At 47.4% G+C, this 16,465-nt stretch overlaps 1 long non-coding RNA gene across 1 annotated transcript in view; it reads right to left on the bottom strand.

Annotated features, from left to right (window-relative positions):
* LOC110405082 overlaps nt 10,903–16,465 on the bottom strand; it is a 33,443-nt gene continuing 27,880 nt past the window's right edge. Inside the window, exon 3 of the long non-coding RNA XR_002442672.1 lies at nt 10,903–11,847. This is a non-coding gene — a long non-coding RNA (uncharacterized LOC110405082). The remainder of the gene's footprint in view (nt 11,848–16,465) is intronic.

The following is a 16,465-nucleotide window of genomic DNA, read 5'->3' as shown; positions in this document are numbered from 1 at the left end:
AATTTAAAGCCTGATTTTTAATAATTAGGCAAAATAAGCCACGTGGGGGTTTTTTACAATCTGTTTTAAAAGTAGAGTTTTGAAAAGTAGACAATGAAATTATTATTATTTCATTACACAGCTGTGCTAAGGCGCAGGGGAAAGAGTGAGGAGACACCGGTATTTGCTTTTTGGCTTTCAATTACCGTGACAAACAAATAACAGCTCTGGTCTTGGTCCACAATTGAGCTAATTGGTAACACCTCAAATTGTATGTCCTAAAAACTCCTAATTAGCAGCTAAGCATTGGATAAATGAGGAAGCATTTGCTCCTTTGTGCTCCAGCAGACCCGTGAATGCATAACAGACGGCTAAATTTAAGACCCCAAAACATCCCATTTAGTGTGTATCCAAGCAAGTAGCAATGTGTATATGTGGGTGCATGGTATTTCTAGTTCTGTGCTCACACAGCGCCTAGCACGATGATGGGTGTGTGGTCCTTAATCCATCCTTTAGGAAACTGAGACCCAACCTAAAAGCTGTAGATAACATCTTCAAGGAGAATTTTGCTGCCTCCAGCAAGCTCTAGGTCAAGGCCCGTGGGGAAACACTTGCCGCTGATTTCCCTGTTTAATTTCAGAGATCTCCCAAGGAACTTCCCTCTCTGTGCTCTTTCCTTTGCCACCAAATCCCCTCACACTGTGGGAAGGTGCTCAGAGCAGCATGGGAAGAAGCTAAGGGGATGGGAAAAAGAAGGCAGAAGTCTTGGAAAGCTTGTTTCTGCAAGTCCGTTGTCACTGCGAGAGTACTAAGAATTATACACCCAGGAGAGCAATTCACACATTCAGCATGCACACAGGAAGATGTTGGCACTGGAAGCACAGCAATGAGAATGGCTTACAACGTGATGAGGAAGCACTGTTGGAGTCCTCTCGCTTCTGTCTGTGATATGGGTCCGGAATCAGAGGTGAGCACCTCTTGTCTGTTTGATGGCCCCCTGAAATAAGTTCAAAGAATCATTAAGGTTGGAAAAGACCTCTAAGATCATCAAGTCCAACCATCAACCCATCACCACCATGCCTGTAGCACAAAGCAATGCAGAACAGGCCTTGCTAGCAATCAGCATCTCTACCACAAAAGGAGAAGATGGATGACTCACGAAGGCAGCAGCTGTGTTTCACTCCCAAGTAGCATCTGGGACACCTAAGGCTGGCTGGTAAAAGCAGGAGGCAGTGAGACTAATGCTTAAAAATTCAGAAAGGACTGCCGGGTGCAGAAGCAGAAGATAAGGCATTGGCACAGCATTTTCCTGAAATGCAACATTAGTCCCCTTGTAGAGATGGATGAAGGAGAAGTTTTGCAGCAGCTGTCCCCACTGCACTCTTCTGTGATTAAATTCAGTCTCCTTCTCTGAAGCACTGACATGGGCAGAGACGCTTATCTACCTCCTCCTGTCCGTCTCCAGGGGGACAAAGACATGGACATTATGACAACATTGGTCCAGCTGCCATCAGTATCAAAATAGATGTGAGATGCAGGGAACTAGTGGCACACTGCAGAGACTCTTGGTAATGATGTAACCCCACCCCAGGGATGGGAATACATCAGTTCTGTACCCAGACTGACAGACAGGGATAGGACATGCCCCATGTGAGCAAAAGCAACTGCCTTCCCTGCAGCTCCCTCCTGCAGCAGGTGAGCCACAGCTATTGCCATAAGGCCAACAAGTGTTTAACAAAAGCCTGTCTTCGGGCATGCTCTGCTCTGCTGTCTGCACGGCTGTGCGAGGCAGATTGCTGGCTCTTATTAGCTAAATAAACAAGCAGCAAAAGTTGAGCGAAATGGAAGCACATACACAGCTTGTCTGCAAATAGAGACAAACGCCTCCATCGCATGGTTGCACCCAGCTGTCTGGCTGTTACCTGCTTAAATGGCTTTAATTTCACATTAAGGTCAGTGGAGACAGAGCTTCTCCTCCAGGGTGGAAAACCTGGCTAATGAGACACTCAGGTTTGTCCTGAGCCCATGCTGAGTGCTTCAGGGAGCTCAGTCTTTCCCTGGGACCAAAGAGGTCCCAGGTTGGATGCGAAGCTCACCATCCAGACATTCCTCTGCTTTCTTTCTGAAATTATGGGCTATCTCCAAGCTCCAGGCAAGGCATTCTCCATGCAGAGAGCTCTGCCTCATCCCTAGCCCCGTCGGGGCTCTTCTCCTTCCAAGGGCTGCCCTGTGCCGGCTCCACTTTCAGCAAAAGTTATTCAGCTTGTGCATCCCTCCCCTCTGCCATTTACACAGCCCTTGCTTTCCTCTGGGAGTATAGTTGGGATGAGTAAACTACCTTTATATATAGTCTGAGGGGCTCGGCTTTAACTCTCATTTATTACTCTTCCATTTCCTTTAACTTCTCCTTCCCAAAGATCAGAGTTCCTGACCGAGTTTTGATGCAGTCCGTGGGGGTGACAGGCAGGGTTTTACTATGATTGCTGGTGCGTAGGAAGCCATCCGTCTTGAACCACATCCTCCACGTTACTGAAGGCTGAATCGAAAAAGACCCTTGTCTTGCATGCCTTCGAAGGAACTGTTCCGAGGATAATTTAAAGTATCGAGACATTGATTCACTAAACATTGTTGGCCTCCTTATGTGTGGGCAGGCAAAGTCACCCATTATTGGTGATTTATTAGCTATAGGAGCCTCTTTGATCTTCTCCACCAGCGCGCACTCAATATCCTCCTCCCATGAGGCAGATGGGAGGAACAGCCCCATCAAAACACATGCATTATTATGACTTACGGTTTGCGTCCATGGGATTGTCTCCATGCAGGCACTGCACCGCGTCTCGCTGGATTCAGGGGAATCTTTCTGAGCCCTACAGTATATGCAAAAATAGAAGTTCCTCTTGGAGTGAAAAATTACGATACCAGCACCTCTAAATTGCTTTTAACGGCTTCCTGTGCTGCCTCTGGCTCAGAAGTGCTTAGTTTGCTGACAAAAATCATAGACTCACACACACTCGAGATGGAAAAGCCCTGCTAGGTTCAGCTAGTCCATTTCTCCTACCAGGGAAGGAACATTCCCAGCAATCTGTTTTCCCTACTACTCTATCTTGTCTATTTTTAAGTATTCCATGTAGCAAAAACACATTTAGATTGTCAGGATTTCAGAGCCAAGTTAGCTGTGGAAGTACCAGCTGTAGCCTAATCTGCTTTGTCTGGTGGCAGCAGCTAAATTGCTCTCTGCTGCCTTTGAAGTCAATGGAAAAAGTCTTATTGGCTTCTCTGGGAGCATTCTCAGGCCTTTGGTACGGATGATTAGAGCAAATAGCTACAGAGCACTGATAAGCCATTCTTACACTATCACTTTCTAGGCCATAACTGCATTTTAATAGGCAAGAAATTGTCTCAGAGGCAGTCAGGGTGCAATAATAGCAACGCCATGTGGAGCACAGGGCAAACCGAGACTTCACAGAAGTGGCTTCTGCAATGACCATACAAAATGACATCCAAAAACCCAAACGGGTTTGGTGGAGTACATGATCTGAGGGGAATGGCCAGAGGCAGCCCCTTTTGTGCCTTCTCTCTCTACAAAATGTGCCAGAGCTGGTTCAGCTTGCAGGTGGAAAGGAAAAACACACTGGATCTAACAGATTTTAACTTCATGAATGGAGGGAGCCCAGCACATCAGAGTACTCCTCCACATGCTCGGTTACAACATGGCATAGGGGGGGCACTGCCCTTCTATTTTGGCCAAATAAAGCAAAACAGGAGGAAATGGTTTCAAACTAAAAGAGGGGATGTAAGGAAAAAGTTTTTTACAATAAGGGCAGTGAGGCACTGGCACAGGCTGCCCAGAGATGTGGTGGTGCCCCATCCAAGGGGACACCCAAAGTCAGGCTGTACGGGCTCTGAGCACATGATGGAGCTGTAGGTGTCCCTGTTCATTGCAGGGGGTTGGACCAGATGGCCTTTAAGCGTCCCTTCCAACTCAGACGATTCTGTGATTCTAACTCTGGTTGTTCTATCACAGAGGTAGGAAGCTACTGTACAATGCTCAGTTCACCTTTGGATGGAGCTGCCCCGTGAGATGGAGCAGTAGCAGTGACACAGCAGCCAGACACAACCTCAGCAAATCTCAGCCCTCTCCTTTCCCTTTTTACCTAAGTAACAACGGCAGTTGGTGGGAGCTGGGACTGGGTTTAATTCAGAAGTTGTGCTCTGCTGGGACAGCTTTCTCTGCCTCCGCGTTTCCTGTCTGGAAGTTCTCCCAAAAGGATGAATTAACCAATATATGACCTGTATGGGAAATGCACTTTATTGAAGCTATTTTTCTAGGGTGGAGCTGAACAGCTGTTTGACAGAGCATAGCTGCACTACACAAGAGGCAGTAAAAACACATGGAATGAACAGTATTCAGGTAAAACTGTGCTGTGAGGGAGCAGAAGGTAATTACCTCACTGTAATTCTTGTCTGTACACAGACTATAGTGTCTTTGTGTGCGCCATCGTGGGGTGCCACAGCATGACAGCAAGCACTGGGAACGGGGACCTCAGCTCTGCCTTTCCCATAGCCCTTTCTCGTGCCATAAATTCAGAGAGATCACCACCAGCCCTGCAAGGAAAGCCCATTTACATCAGGGCTGGAGAGATGAGAATCTGAACAGAAGCTCTAAAAGCCACTTTTTTTTTTTTTTTTTTTAAAGCCTGACATAAAGCACCGGCCGGATTTACCATGGGTTTCCTGCACACGTCCATGAGTTACACACACAGTAAGTGTCCCGTCATCATGAATTCTGCCAACGTGTTCTTTTTAATGGTGCTGATCATAGGGAATTCATTTGGTCTTCATATAGCTGTCACCTGTATTACCAGAGCGATTCCATTCTAATTTAGCATTACTTAATGGAGAAGATAAAGTTAAGTGTTAGCCATGTGGGTCCTTTCTTGGCTTCTCTCTCTCTCTCTGATACAGCAAGAGTGTGACTGTGGGGTATTTTATGGCCAATAATTCAAAAGAGCAGGGAAAAGAAGGAGCAGCAAATATCAACTGCTTGTCAATCATCCACAGTCTTTCAGCTCAAATGGTTATACCTGGACCTTTGATCTTTTCTTCTGCTGCCTCTGATCCCCCTGTTTGTTTGGAGTTCTTTAGGTACTGCAACCATCAGAAACACATTTCTTTAAAGTCTAGGAAACCTGCTGCGGATCCCCACAATCACACAAAGATGTGGTATACAAAAACCACCCCCGATGGCTGCAGTATAGCAGCCAAATTACAGCCAGCCTGGCTGGGTGGCAATGACGGGGTACCCTACAAGCAGGTTGAATGCATAAGAACAAGGTGGGGGAACAGATTATTTGTATAGCATCAGTTATACAGCAACAAGTGATTTGTTCTCCCAAGCCCCTGTGCCCCCCCTCTTTTCACTCAGCTCGGAAAGGTAATCATTCTGCATATATCACCAGCTTGTTTAAAGTGGAGATGAAAAGCTACAAAAGTACAACTTAATTGAACCCTGTATTGTGGTATTACAAATGCTGCCGACCTCAGTTGCAGTCCATTATCAGAGGGTTCTGCTGAATGCTTTAATTAAAGACAATAAGGCTAATAAAAAGGCATCATTTTCCTGTCTCCAGCGCTGCTGGAGAGTTGGGGCTGATGAGATTATTTCCCTCTAATGCTCTTCTGTTGTTGTTTTTAAATCTTTTTCTCCCCATGGTTTGCAAATATGTCTGAGCCCGAGTAGCACAAGATTCATTAAGAACAAAAAAAAATAATCAGTTTTGGTTCTAAAATGCTCACTGATACTTGAGAAGCAGACCCCTCGTCCATATCACAGAATCATTAAGGTTGGAAAAGACCTCTACGATCACCAAGTCCTACCCCAGCCCACCCCCACTGTGCCCACTGACCACGTCCCTCAGTGCCACATCTCCACGGTTCTTAACACCTCCAGGAACAGTGACTCCACCACTGCCTGGGCAGCCTGTGCCAGTGCCTCACCACTCTTTCTGAGAAGAAATTGTTCCTAATGTCCAACCTGAACCTCACCCAGCTCACCTTAAAGCCATTACCTCTTGTAACAGTTTGGGTTGGAAGGGAGCTCAAAGATCATTTAGTCCCAACTCTCCTGCCACTGCCAGGGTTGCCAACCACTAGATCAGTCACCAACTCAGGCTGCCCAGGGTGCCATCCAGTCTGGCCTCCAACACCTCCAGGGATGGGGCATCCACAATTTCTCTGGACAGATGATCCCTGACACCTTACCACAGTCTTCACTGCCCTTTGCTCTCAGATCCAACCCCAGTAAGAGAAAAGGACTTCCCTGTGCAGGTATGGGTGCACACAGGCCAGCTGGAGGTTGCTTTGCATGTGGCCTCACCTCTAGCTCTTCTGGTGCTGCTTGCCAGAGGGCAGGATCTAGCCCAGAGTGAGTAGTGCAGCACTTCCCCGTAATTCACATGCTGCTTACTAGTAGATAGAGAAGTTGCATCTTTCATACTGTTATTAATGATACTTGCCAATGAAGGCAGCCTTGCCTGAGCAGCTTTGTCTCTCCAGCTTCAGAATGAAGAGGCAGAAGAAGAGGGGACAATGCCCCATGCACACCTTGGTGTCTGTGGATCACGGGGACGAACACGGGGAGAGGTGGTGCAGAATGGGGAATAGGAAAGCAGCTGATGCTCACTGCACAGATACATGAAGCCACCGGCCCAACAACTCATCACACACCAGCCACAGAACAGTTAAAGCTTCATTAACAATCCAGGCCATATTTGAACAAGAGACCTAATAGCAATTGGCATTGCAGCCCCGCTGTGAATAAGCCAAACCACTCCATCCTACTGTGATTAAAAACTCTTTCTTGGGCAGGGAAACAGGCAGCCAGGCACTGAGCAGCTGAACTTTGCCCCTGCAAGGAGGAGAGCAAAGCACTAACCACTGAGCCAGCCCCGTCTGCCAGGAGTTTTATAGGGAAGGAACTTTTACAATTAAATACAGCAAAAGGTTTCTTCCACTGTGAGCCTCTGAACACAGGTTGAAAGAAGCAGAGTTGAACATGGAAGCCAAGTTTAAAATAAAAATCTTGATCTGAAGGTTGTAGGCTCAAAGTAGCTAGAAACCCCATCAAGTGACTGAATGGGAACAGCGAGAGGCAGGCAAAGACCACAGCTCCTCCCCGGGTAAAGGATGAAGCTGTAATGTGGAGCAGACTGACCTAGTTACATATTTCTTCTGCTCTCTCCCTCCCTCTCGCTACTGCAGTTTCCAGGCTGAGAAGTTGCAAAACGAATTGCAAATAAAGATTCTGCCTTATGAGCTGAGCAAAGGGAAACAGGGAGCTCTGTGGGTATGGGCATCTCGAGCAGCACCATCTCAGCCCCATCTTTAGAGGCGCAGATGTATCACATACCATGTGCTTCTGAGGTCCCAAATTCAGACAGAGCTGAGCATGAGGAAGGCAGGGGAACAGTGTCTTTCCCTCATAAAGAGCCTTCACCTTCTTTCCCAAGTACACTTATTGGAGAGAGGCAGCAAGAACAACATTCTGGCCACCTCAAATCCTTGCTCCTTTCTGCATTTGGGTACAGCCTCCTTGAAAACCCAGTCCCCAAAACACACCTGGATTTATCAGAGCTCATCTGAATGTGGCACACGAGGCACAAGCTGGCCGAAAACCCACTGTGCTCCCACCATAAACATGGAAGATCCAGCAGGCTGCCAGGCAAGGTTGTTGTGGGGTTTTTGGCTCCTTTTGTATCCCAGATGGCCAAGGACACACGTCCACGCTGATCCAGAGAGTCTCTGGGGACCAGAAGGTTTGGGAAAGCACCTGAGATCTGGATCTCTGCTCCAGCTCATAACTCCAAAGCATCCACCATCATTGCATACTTACAAAACTGACAACCTCAAACCATAACTCAGCCAGCTGAGATGAGCAAGACGAGCAATTAGATAAAGGAGCAGCTGCCAGGAGAGGCAAGGGAAACTACCAAGGGAAACATTTCCAAAAGATGAGCAAACCGTTTGGGAAGCACCATATTTTGGAAGAATTGATGCTAAATGTAGGAGCTTTAATGACTTGTGGGGAGTCTCCAGTCTATAACTTCTAATTAGAAATGAAGGGAAAAGAACACTGAGACCTCCTGAACTTTCCACCACGAGAAACTGCTAATGCTTTTTTTGCTCAGGAGTATTTTGGAGATGTGCATCTCTCATCCTCGATGAAAAAATGTTTTGACAGGGGGAGAACTGGGGGGGGATTGCAAGGAGATTCACTGTCAGTCACAGCTGCCCCTCCAGCCAAAGTGAGTGATCTCCAGTAAAGGAGTGGTGCAGATGCTGAGGCAGATGCTAAGCAAATATAAAGCCAAGCAGAGTTTGTTTAGGAAGGAGTGGTTGCGACTCCATTTTTCAGCATAACTCGTTCACTTGGAGCCCTGCTCCTCCCTCATCAGCATTTTCAGAAGAGGGTAAAAGAAGGAATTTACCTGTATGTTGTGGGTATTCCTGTCTGGCCTAGCCGCGGTGATTCTGGGTACCATAGGCAACATGGTAGATCATTTATTCCATTGCACTGGGCAAACATTGCTGTCTTGGACCTATTTTTTCCCACCTCAGCATTTCTGACAAGTCTGCACTTCCAAAGGTCTTCCAGACACAAAGTCCCAGTTCAACCCCCTCTCCCTTCCCTTGCATTTCTCAGCTGTGTTTCACAACCTAGAAGACCTACAGAAATGTCAGTACTCACACTCTGAGGAGGAAGCAGGACTCCAGAATGGCTCCATGGGAAATGATGAACCTCAGTTTTGCAAAGCAAGGTGCAGGAGCTCCAGATTTCACTGCCCAAAAAAAGCCTCTGTGCATCCAGCTGTGTTCTCTCCTCCTAAATAAAAAAAGTGGTGATGCATTGGAACAGGCTGCACGGAGGGAGGCATGAGTGGAATCACCGTTCCTGGAGGTGTTCAAGAACCACGAAACTGTGGCACTGAGGCACGCACTTAGCGGGCATGGTAGGGATGGGTTAACGGTTGGACTGGACAATCTTAGTGGTCTTTTCCAATCTTAATGATTCTATGAGTCTACGATCCGTAAAAGAAGCAAAACTATCCATCAGTGACACCCTCAGCACTAGGGCTCACAAGCCCTTGTTGGAGGGGCACGCTCCTTTCTGGGCATCCACGAGCACACACATGGGGCAGTGCCCTGTAGGGCAGAAGGGGTTGCCAAAGGAGCATGTGTGCCAGTGCCCAGTTTGGATTGGAAGGGACATTAGGATACCAACAGCCGGCTAGGGCCAGCACAATGGGCTGTCATGCTTGTCAAGCAGGAGTGTAATTAGGGAGCACTTCTTCAAACACAGCTGCTTGCACTATTCGGAAACTGCCATGTGCTCACTCTGAATAGCAAACAACGTGGCCCAACAGCACAGAAACTGTTGGTGAAAACCTCCTTCCATCACCGCTGCCCAAAATAAAAGCTCCAGAGCCAGCAACCATTGCAGAGAGGTCGATGGACTGTCACCACTTTCCAGCCTTCCCAGCCTGTGGTTTGCTCCACCAGCATCTTGAATTGAGAAAAGGGTGGGTCACTGTAGATATGTCCTCAGGAAGAGAGAAAGCCATCACTTGTATTAATAACCTCAGAAATCATCACTGTGTGAAACTGAGTGGTTATGAGAATGAGTTCTTTTGTAAGAGTGACACAAACACAGTGCTGGGGGAATACAAGATTTGATGGGTGAACCAAGAGATATGGCGAAGGAAAACAGTATGACTTGTATGTTGAGATTCGAGGAGGGTCTCAGTTCTGGGGGGAAGCAAAATAAAATGATGCCTTATCTGGTACAGCTGCAAATAACTCATTCAACTCTGGAAGAAATTTTGTTTGAGCTGATTTAACACTTTCTTCTAAAAAATCAAGCCTTTTCCCACTCTAAATGAGAAAAAAATAGAAGATGAAATTCCTACAGACATACAAATACCATCCTTTTGTACCTAGTACATCTGTGTAGTCTGATCAACTTCCTCTGTATTTTTTCTGATGTACAAACCCAATGCATAATGTAAATGAGGCACCACTTAATTATTTCCCCAGCTCATGGCAGAAGGAGATGCTAGGACCAGGGGCAGCGCTCCCTCCTGATGACGGGTACGCACATTGCCTCTCACCAACCCACCCTCCAGCTCTCCAGCAAAGACTCACTTCACAAAATTTAATTACTCTGCTAACATGTCCCATATGCTCTGTGGCAGGCAGGGTAGGCTTTAATTACATCTGCACTGGAAATGCCGTGGAGCCCCGAGTCCCCATCTCCCAGGGACCCGACGCAGCACCCAGGAGGATGCGGGCGCTCAGAACCATTGCAATGCTGCAACATCTGGCATTCAGGACCGAAATATGCTCTTTGTCCTCCTCCCCCAAACATACACACACAGCTAGTGGTGGGTCTGCAGCTGAGGAAGGGTTCTAGTTCTCAGAGAAGAGCAAACGTTCGCTCCTAGGCAACTCTGGTCAGTATTACTAATGAACTGATTAACAATCATTAATCATAGAATCATAGAATTCTTTGAGTTGTAAGGGAACTTTAAAGGTCAGCTGGTCCAAATCCCCATCGATGAACAGGGACACCTACAGCTCCATCAGGTGCTCAGAGCCTGGACCAGCTTGACCTTGAATCATAGAATCATTAAGATCACTAAGACCACCGAGTCCAACTGTCAACCCATCCCACCATGCCCACTAACCCACGTCCCTCACTCTCACATCCACCCTTTTCTTGAACACCTCCAGAGACAGTGACTCCACCACCTTCCTGGGCAGTCTGCTACAGTGCCTCTCCACTCTTTTAATTAGGAAGCCCTTCCACACCAGTGCCCATCTATATGGCATTTGAGAGCTGTTATTTCTCATCCAGAGAGGGGAGGACAGACCCCATTCCCAGCTGGCCTTCCTCTTCCTTCACTCTCTCAGCTTCATCACCCAATTGTTGGCTTTTCCCCTCCTTCTCCCACCCCACTTTAATTTTCATTTCACAGCTGCCTCTGCAATTGTTAATTTCATAGCCATCAGGTGGCAGGTAGTCAAAACTGTTTTAGGGCACAATACATCAGGCAGTAGACAAGGAGCAGGAGGGAATTTGTTTGACATGACATTGTTATGCAAAGATGCTCATGGTACCCAAGGTACTTCATGCAACAGGATTGCATTTCCTGGAGACAGAAATCCTTTTTTGGGGGGAAGAAGGGCTGGAGGCAGGGGAAATCCTTTCATTCAAGATCATGTTGAAGTGTGAGAGCAGAATATCTATTGTAGTTCTTACACTTTTAATGTGGTTTGTGGCTTAAGTGATCCAGCCTGTAATCTGTTCCACATCTCGTACTGCTTTGAATTTGATCAAGCCACATCTGACATTCTGCTTTGCTGACTGCCATGTGGCGAGCCACCTCCCACCAGCCATGGTTAATGAACTGGAAACAATATCAAAACCAGAACTGATAGCAGAGTTGATTGCAGAACAGATATCAATACTGAAGCCAGGGCCACTCACTGTTGCTTGTGAACACTTGAGACAAGGGAGATTTCCAAGGATAATTCAGTTTGGAGGTACTCAACATAGGATGCCTCTGAAAGGTGCTTTCCAGTGCAGTTATGCATGAACACGTACACATAATTTGTTTGGTGAACTGCTTGCTATTCGCCCATTGAGGATCCAGTTGTAGGGTCACAGTTCGGAGCAGGAATAGCACTGCTTTCCCAAGGAGCCTGGATGGTTCCACAGAGGAGCAATGTGAGCAGAGCTGTGCTGAGCAGCAGAAGAGCACCCCACATCTTCCTCATGGCTGCTTTCTTCCTGATAGCGCAAAAACTACCCTGATTGAAAAAGAGCCACAATGTTACCCATGTTTCTGAAAAGCTTTTGTTCCTATGCAGACACTTCAACTTGCTTTTCCCCCTTATGCTGAGTAGAGACTTGCCCCATGAGCAGCCTCCGGAGTGCTGAGTGCACAGCTCATGGCTGGCAGAGTGGCCTTTCTTCCTCACCACCCTCCTCCACAACGGAAGCTGCTAGAAAGAGCACGAAGAGAGCACACGCTTGAAATCCACACCACCAATTTCTGCTGTGAGGGGGAGATAATCCATTAAGCACTAGGTAGAAGGAAGGCACAGCGCATTCTCTGTCAATAGCTTCTAATCCCAGTGCCCTTCTTTCTCCACCATGGTCCTCCAGCGAGGTCCCCTACACACCCCAGTCCTCCAGGAGAGCCCTGCTCCAGACATCCCCTCCCTTCCCAAGAGCACCTACACTGCATTACGTGCCCGGGTTGCATGCCAAGAAAGGGATGTGCAGCTGGGCCAGCTCTGCTCCGGGGTTTGTATAGAAGCCAATTCCCTTTTCAGGACCATCATTACATCTTTTTAGGCTAGAGCCTAAAAATACCACCCAAGTTGTGGGAAGGCAGGAGGGAGGAAAATAAAAAGGAAATAAAGGAAGCAGACAGGAAGTCAAGTCAGTGTTTGGGACACTGTAGTAGCTAGAAAAGGTCAGGCTGCACTTTTAAATGTCTCATCCCCCTACTTAGGTGCATGGTAATGGGAGATTCTGCCCTTCTCTTTTTTATGCATTTCAGTAGCAGCTCTGCCCTTTGGGTGAAACAAATTGATTTTGTCCAGTCCCCTAGTTCAATTTCTAGGGCTGCTCGGCCAGGACTCCCTAATCTGCGAGCAGGATTTCATTGTGGCTTGGTGCTTCTGATCCTTCAATTTACAGCTTGGCATTAAATTGGGCTCCAATGATGCGGGGCTGCTTAGATTATGTGTCTCAAAGATCAGGCGAGTGCCACTCAAGCAGAGGGAAGATAGAGGTGTTCGTGGAGAAGCAGGGACCCCTCCCTGAGCGAAGATAATCCCATGAAGCCTGCCAGTGAGATCCAAAGGCTGTGGTGCTGAGGGCAGGGCAAAATCTCGTTCAGGAGAAGAAAACAAATTATCATGGAAATCTAGTTTGCAATTAAAAGAAGCATTTCTTCTGAAGTGCCCGATCCTCACTCACACATGATGGAATTAAGTGAGCGACTGAAATTGTTTCAGACCCCAAGTCTGTTTTTCCATTTTGGAGGGCAGGAACTTCTGCAACAATGTCCCTCAGTTTTGTTTTCCGTTCCTGGGGGAGAGGCAGACAATACAACAACACCCACTTGTAGGAGTGGTGCTGGGAAGCGCAGATCTCAAACCCAACAGCACATCATGATTTTAAACCATGATTTATCACTGCCAAGCACGGGGATGCTGCAGCCAGAACGCAGACATCAGCCAAAAATATCCAATAAACTTCTAAACCCCAAGTATCTGCAACGGTGTGAGACCCTGCTGCCTGCCAGCCCTCGCCCTGGGAGCCTGACTCACTGCAGCGCAATGCCCAGGCAGCGTCCCGTCCCTTGTGTCATTTCCTAGGCTCTGTAACGTTTAAAGGAAACACGTCTTTGGCAGACAATGTTTTCCGGCCCACCAGCTAGGACAGAAATAGCATTTTTTCCAATGAGTCTTTCTTTACTTTGTCATAAGATAAACCACCCGGGTACGTTTCCTCATTCTTAACATAAAAGGGTGATGATGCAGTGGTGACAGGAGTGCTCGGTGAGGAGGGGACCTCAACAATCTGGTACATAGCATGGGTTACCCAGACACAAGGGCACTGCAAGCTCCTCTAGCACTGTGCAGAGAGTGCAAAGAGCACAGGGCTCACCTGCAACACCCAAAAAATCATGGATCACCACTCCTACACTTCTCTTCTCTGCTTAGGAAACCAAGGGAGCACCGCAGGGCATTGGACCAAGCCATGGCACAGCAGGGACCGAGCCCAGGCAGAGCCACCAGCTGTATATCAGGTCATGCCCCATTCCCTGCCCCATCGACTGGGCAGCACTTCTAAGGTGAAACAACAACCAAAGACCAGGGCTGGCAACCCTGCCCGTGACTGGGGCATTGAAGTTTGATGACCTTTAATGTCCCTTCCAACTTAAGCCATTTTATGATTCTATGATACCAATGTGCAGGCAAACAGGCATTAGATCATCTCACTGACCTCCTGGCGATCTAATGGACTCCTCAGTAAGGTCTTATTAAATTCCAGGCCAAACAGTGCCCAGTTACAGTAATTACTGCATATTTAAGAAACAGCAATTGGCTATTTAGAGCACTCTAACGAACATCTTGTGGAGAACTTCATGCTCTTTAATTACTGTGCAGTACCTGTCCCTTCGGTGGCACCCTCCAACCTGGATTTATGTGATAATTTGTATCTATTCTTTTACATTGCAGCATATTAGAAAAGCAGAGAAATTACAAATAAAATAGAAGCAGAGTAGTTCTCATGCTGAGAATTAGGGACTTCAGGTAGAGGAAATGCAAATAAAAGCAGGTGCTGTGCCAGCTTTCCCCATCTCTACCTGGAAAGCCCGAATGCTGCAGCCCCCAGCCCAGCCCCAACCCCCCGTGTGCTCTCACTCAGCCCTGTGCAGCCCCCGTGACTCCCGCCTTAGGACTCAACCACTCAGAAAAAAAACCACAAAGCCAAGCAAACCATGCTGACCGCTGTGCATCGCCAGGAATTAGGGCAACACCTGCCTGGAGCTCATTTCCATGGACACGACGAGAGCTGCGGCCGAATCCAGCTCCGAGAGCCGTAACCCCAGCTGTGCTCTCCAGCTCGCTGCCTGCCTTATTAGCTCTAAACAGCATCCTTATTTAACACACTTCAATTTAAAGTGGAAAGGATATTTCTTCCTTCAGAAAGTCTCACCTGCCTCTCAAATGGCTCTTGGCACACTGCCCATTCTCACTCTCGTTTTGCCTTTAACAAGGCGAGCCTCGTTCCTCTCAAATGGGAAAGAGCTGGCAGGGATTGATTGAAAGTTTGGAGTCCTTCCCCCTCCCCATCCACTTACATGCCACAAGAGCCCCCAGATCTGTATAGTCTCCTCGCTGCCAGGAATGCAAAGCTTTTGCCAGCACATCTCCCAGGTCCCTCATCACGGAAACCTGAAGCTGAAACATCTAACAGAAGTAGCAACAAAGATTGGTGCAGAAAAGGAAGGGGGGACGGGGGGAAGATGTGCATTGTTCGTAGAGCTCGCCTGGCCCCCTGCTACTCCTGCCCCCATCTTTTCTTCTTCCACTGTTGTCACCTCAGAACATCACAGCCCAAGGTAGAAATATCCAAGACACCAATTTTTTTTTCTCCTTCCCATCCCCAGCCACACTCCTTCTGCAGGTAGCTTGAAATGCAGAGATCCAAGAGAAAAGAGCATCACTCGCCACTCCCACTTTCCTAACAAGACCTCATTACGGTGCGGGGAAAACTTGACCCCATCAGGAGTGTCAAGCCAAGGACCCACATTTATTCCGCACACGATTCTCTCCGCCTATAACTTAGCGGGTGCTGCCGGGAGGTTATTCTTTCTCTCTTTGATTGTCATGGGGAGTAAGCTTTGCTTTCTTTTTTTTTTTTTTTTTTTTTTTTTTAACAAAGCTATTTTAAAACAGATGCTTAACTTTCTGTGCTATTTTAAATGATGCATAGGAGAAAAAAAGACCACAGCAGAGCCAGGGTTTAGCACAAAGAGTGGGTGAGCTGGAGCCTGTGTGCTCCTACAGAGAGGTCTTGGCTAAAGGCATCCACAGGCGTCTAGTTAGAAGAAAACAGCCCCATTTGGACCAGAAGATGCCCACGCAGCTAGAAATGTTCACGTTAAGAATATGTTAAGTATTGCTTAGGAGATCAGCAAAAGCCCACATTCATCACTAAACACTGCAAACTGTGTCTCAGTGAGGGGAGGAGTGGGGCGGAGCAAGGCTCCTGCCTTCTGGGTCCTGGCCAGGCTGTGACCTGGGTGAGAAACCCTCCACGGACATAGGAGGGAAGGATTAGAAATGCCCAGCAATGACTCTGAACATAGTGCTCAATACCCAGAGAACTGATTTCTACCTCCACCCTTGGAGGGAGCCCTGGGCAGCCTGATCTAGTGGGTGGCAATCCTTCCTATGGCAGGGTGCTAGAGCTCAAAGATCTTTAAGGTCCCTTCCAACCTCAGCTATCCTGTGATTCTATGATCCTCAAAGGAGTGAGGTAGGAGCCACAAGACAGCACCAGCTCCAGGGACTCCATTTGCATTTGCACGGTCATCTGGAGGGTTTGCTGTATGCTTATTTATTATTTTGCTACGCAACAGATTATAAACCCAATCCCAAAGTTACAAAACCATATAGTCAGTGTTTATCTGTGCTGTTTGATTATTACAAAGTTATTCACGCTCAGCAAATATGTTTTCTGATAATCAGCTGGCATTTGCTTTATAGACATCTGTGTTATTAAACACACGCAGAGAGGGGATTTAGGGATTGTGGTAGCAAATGGCCCTCATTCCGTCTCTAAAGCACCACGTGCATTTTTGTGGCTTCTCCATCGAGATGTGCTACCATGGGTCAAACC

The sequence above is a fragment of the Numida meleagris genome, chromosome 11, assembly GCF_002078875.1.
Source record: "Numida meleagris isolate 19003 breed g44 Domestic line chromosome 11, NumMel1.0, whole genome shotgun sequence".
Lineage (NCBI taxonomy): Eukaryota > Metazoa > Chordata > Aves > Galliformes > Numididae > Numida > Numida meleagris.
This window is presented reverse-complemented; position numbering and strand designations above follow the sequence as displayed.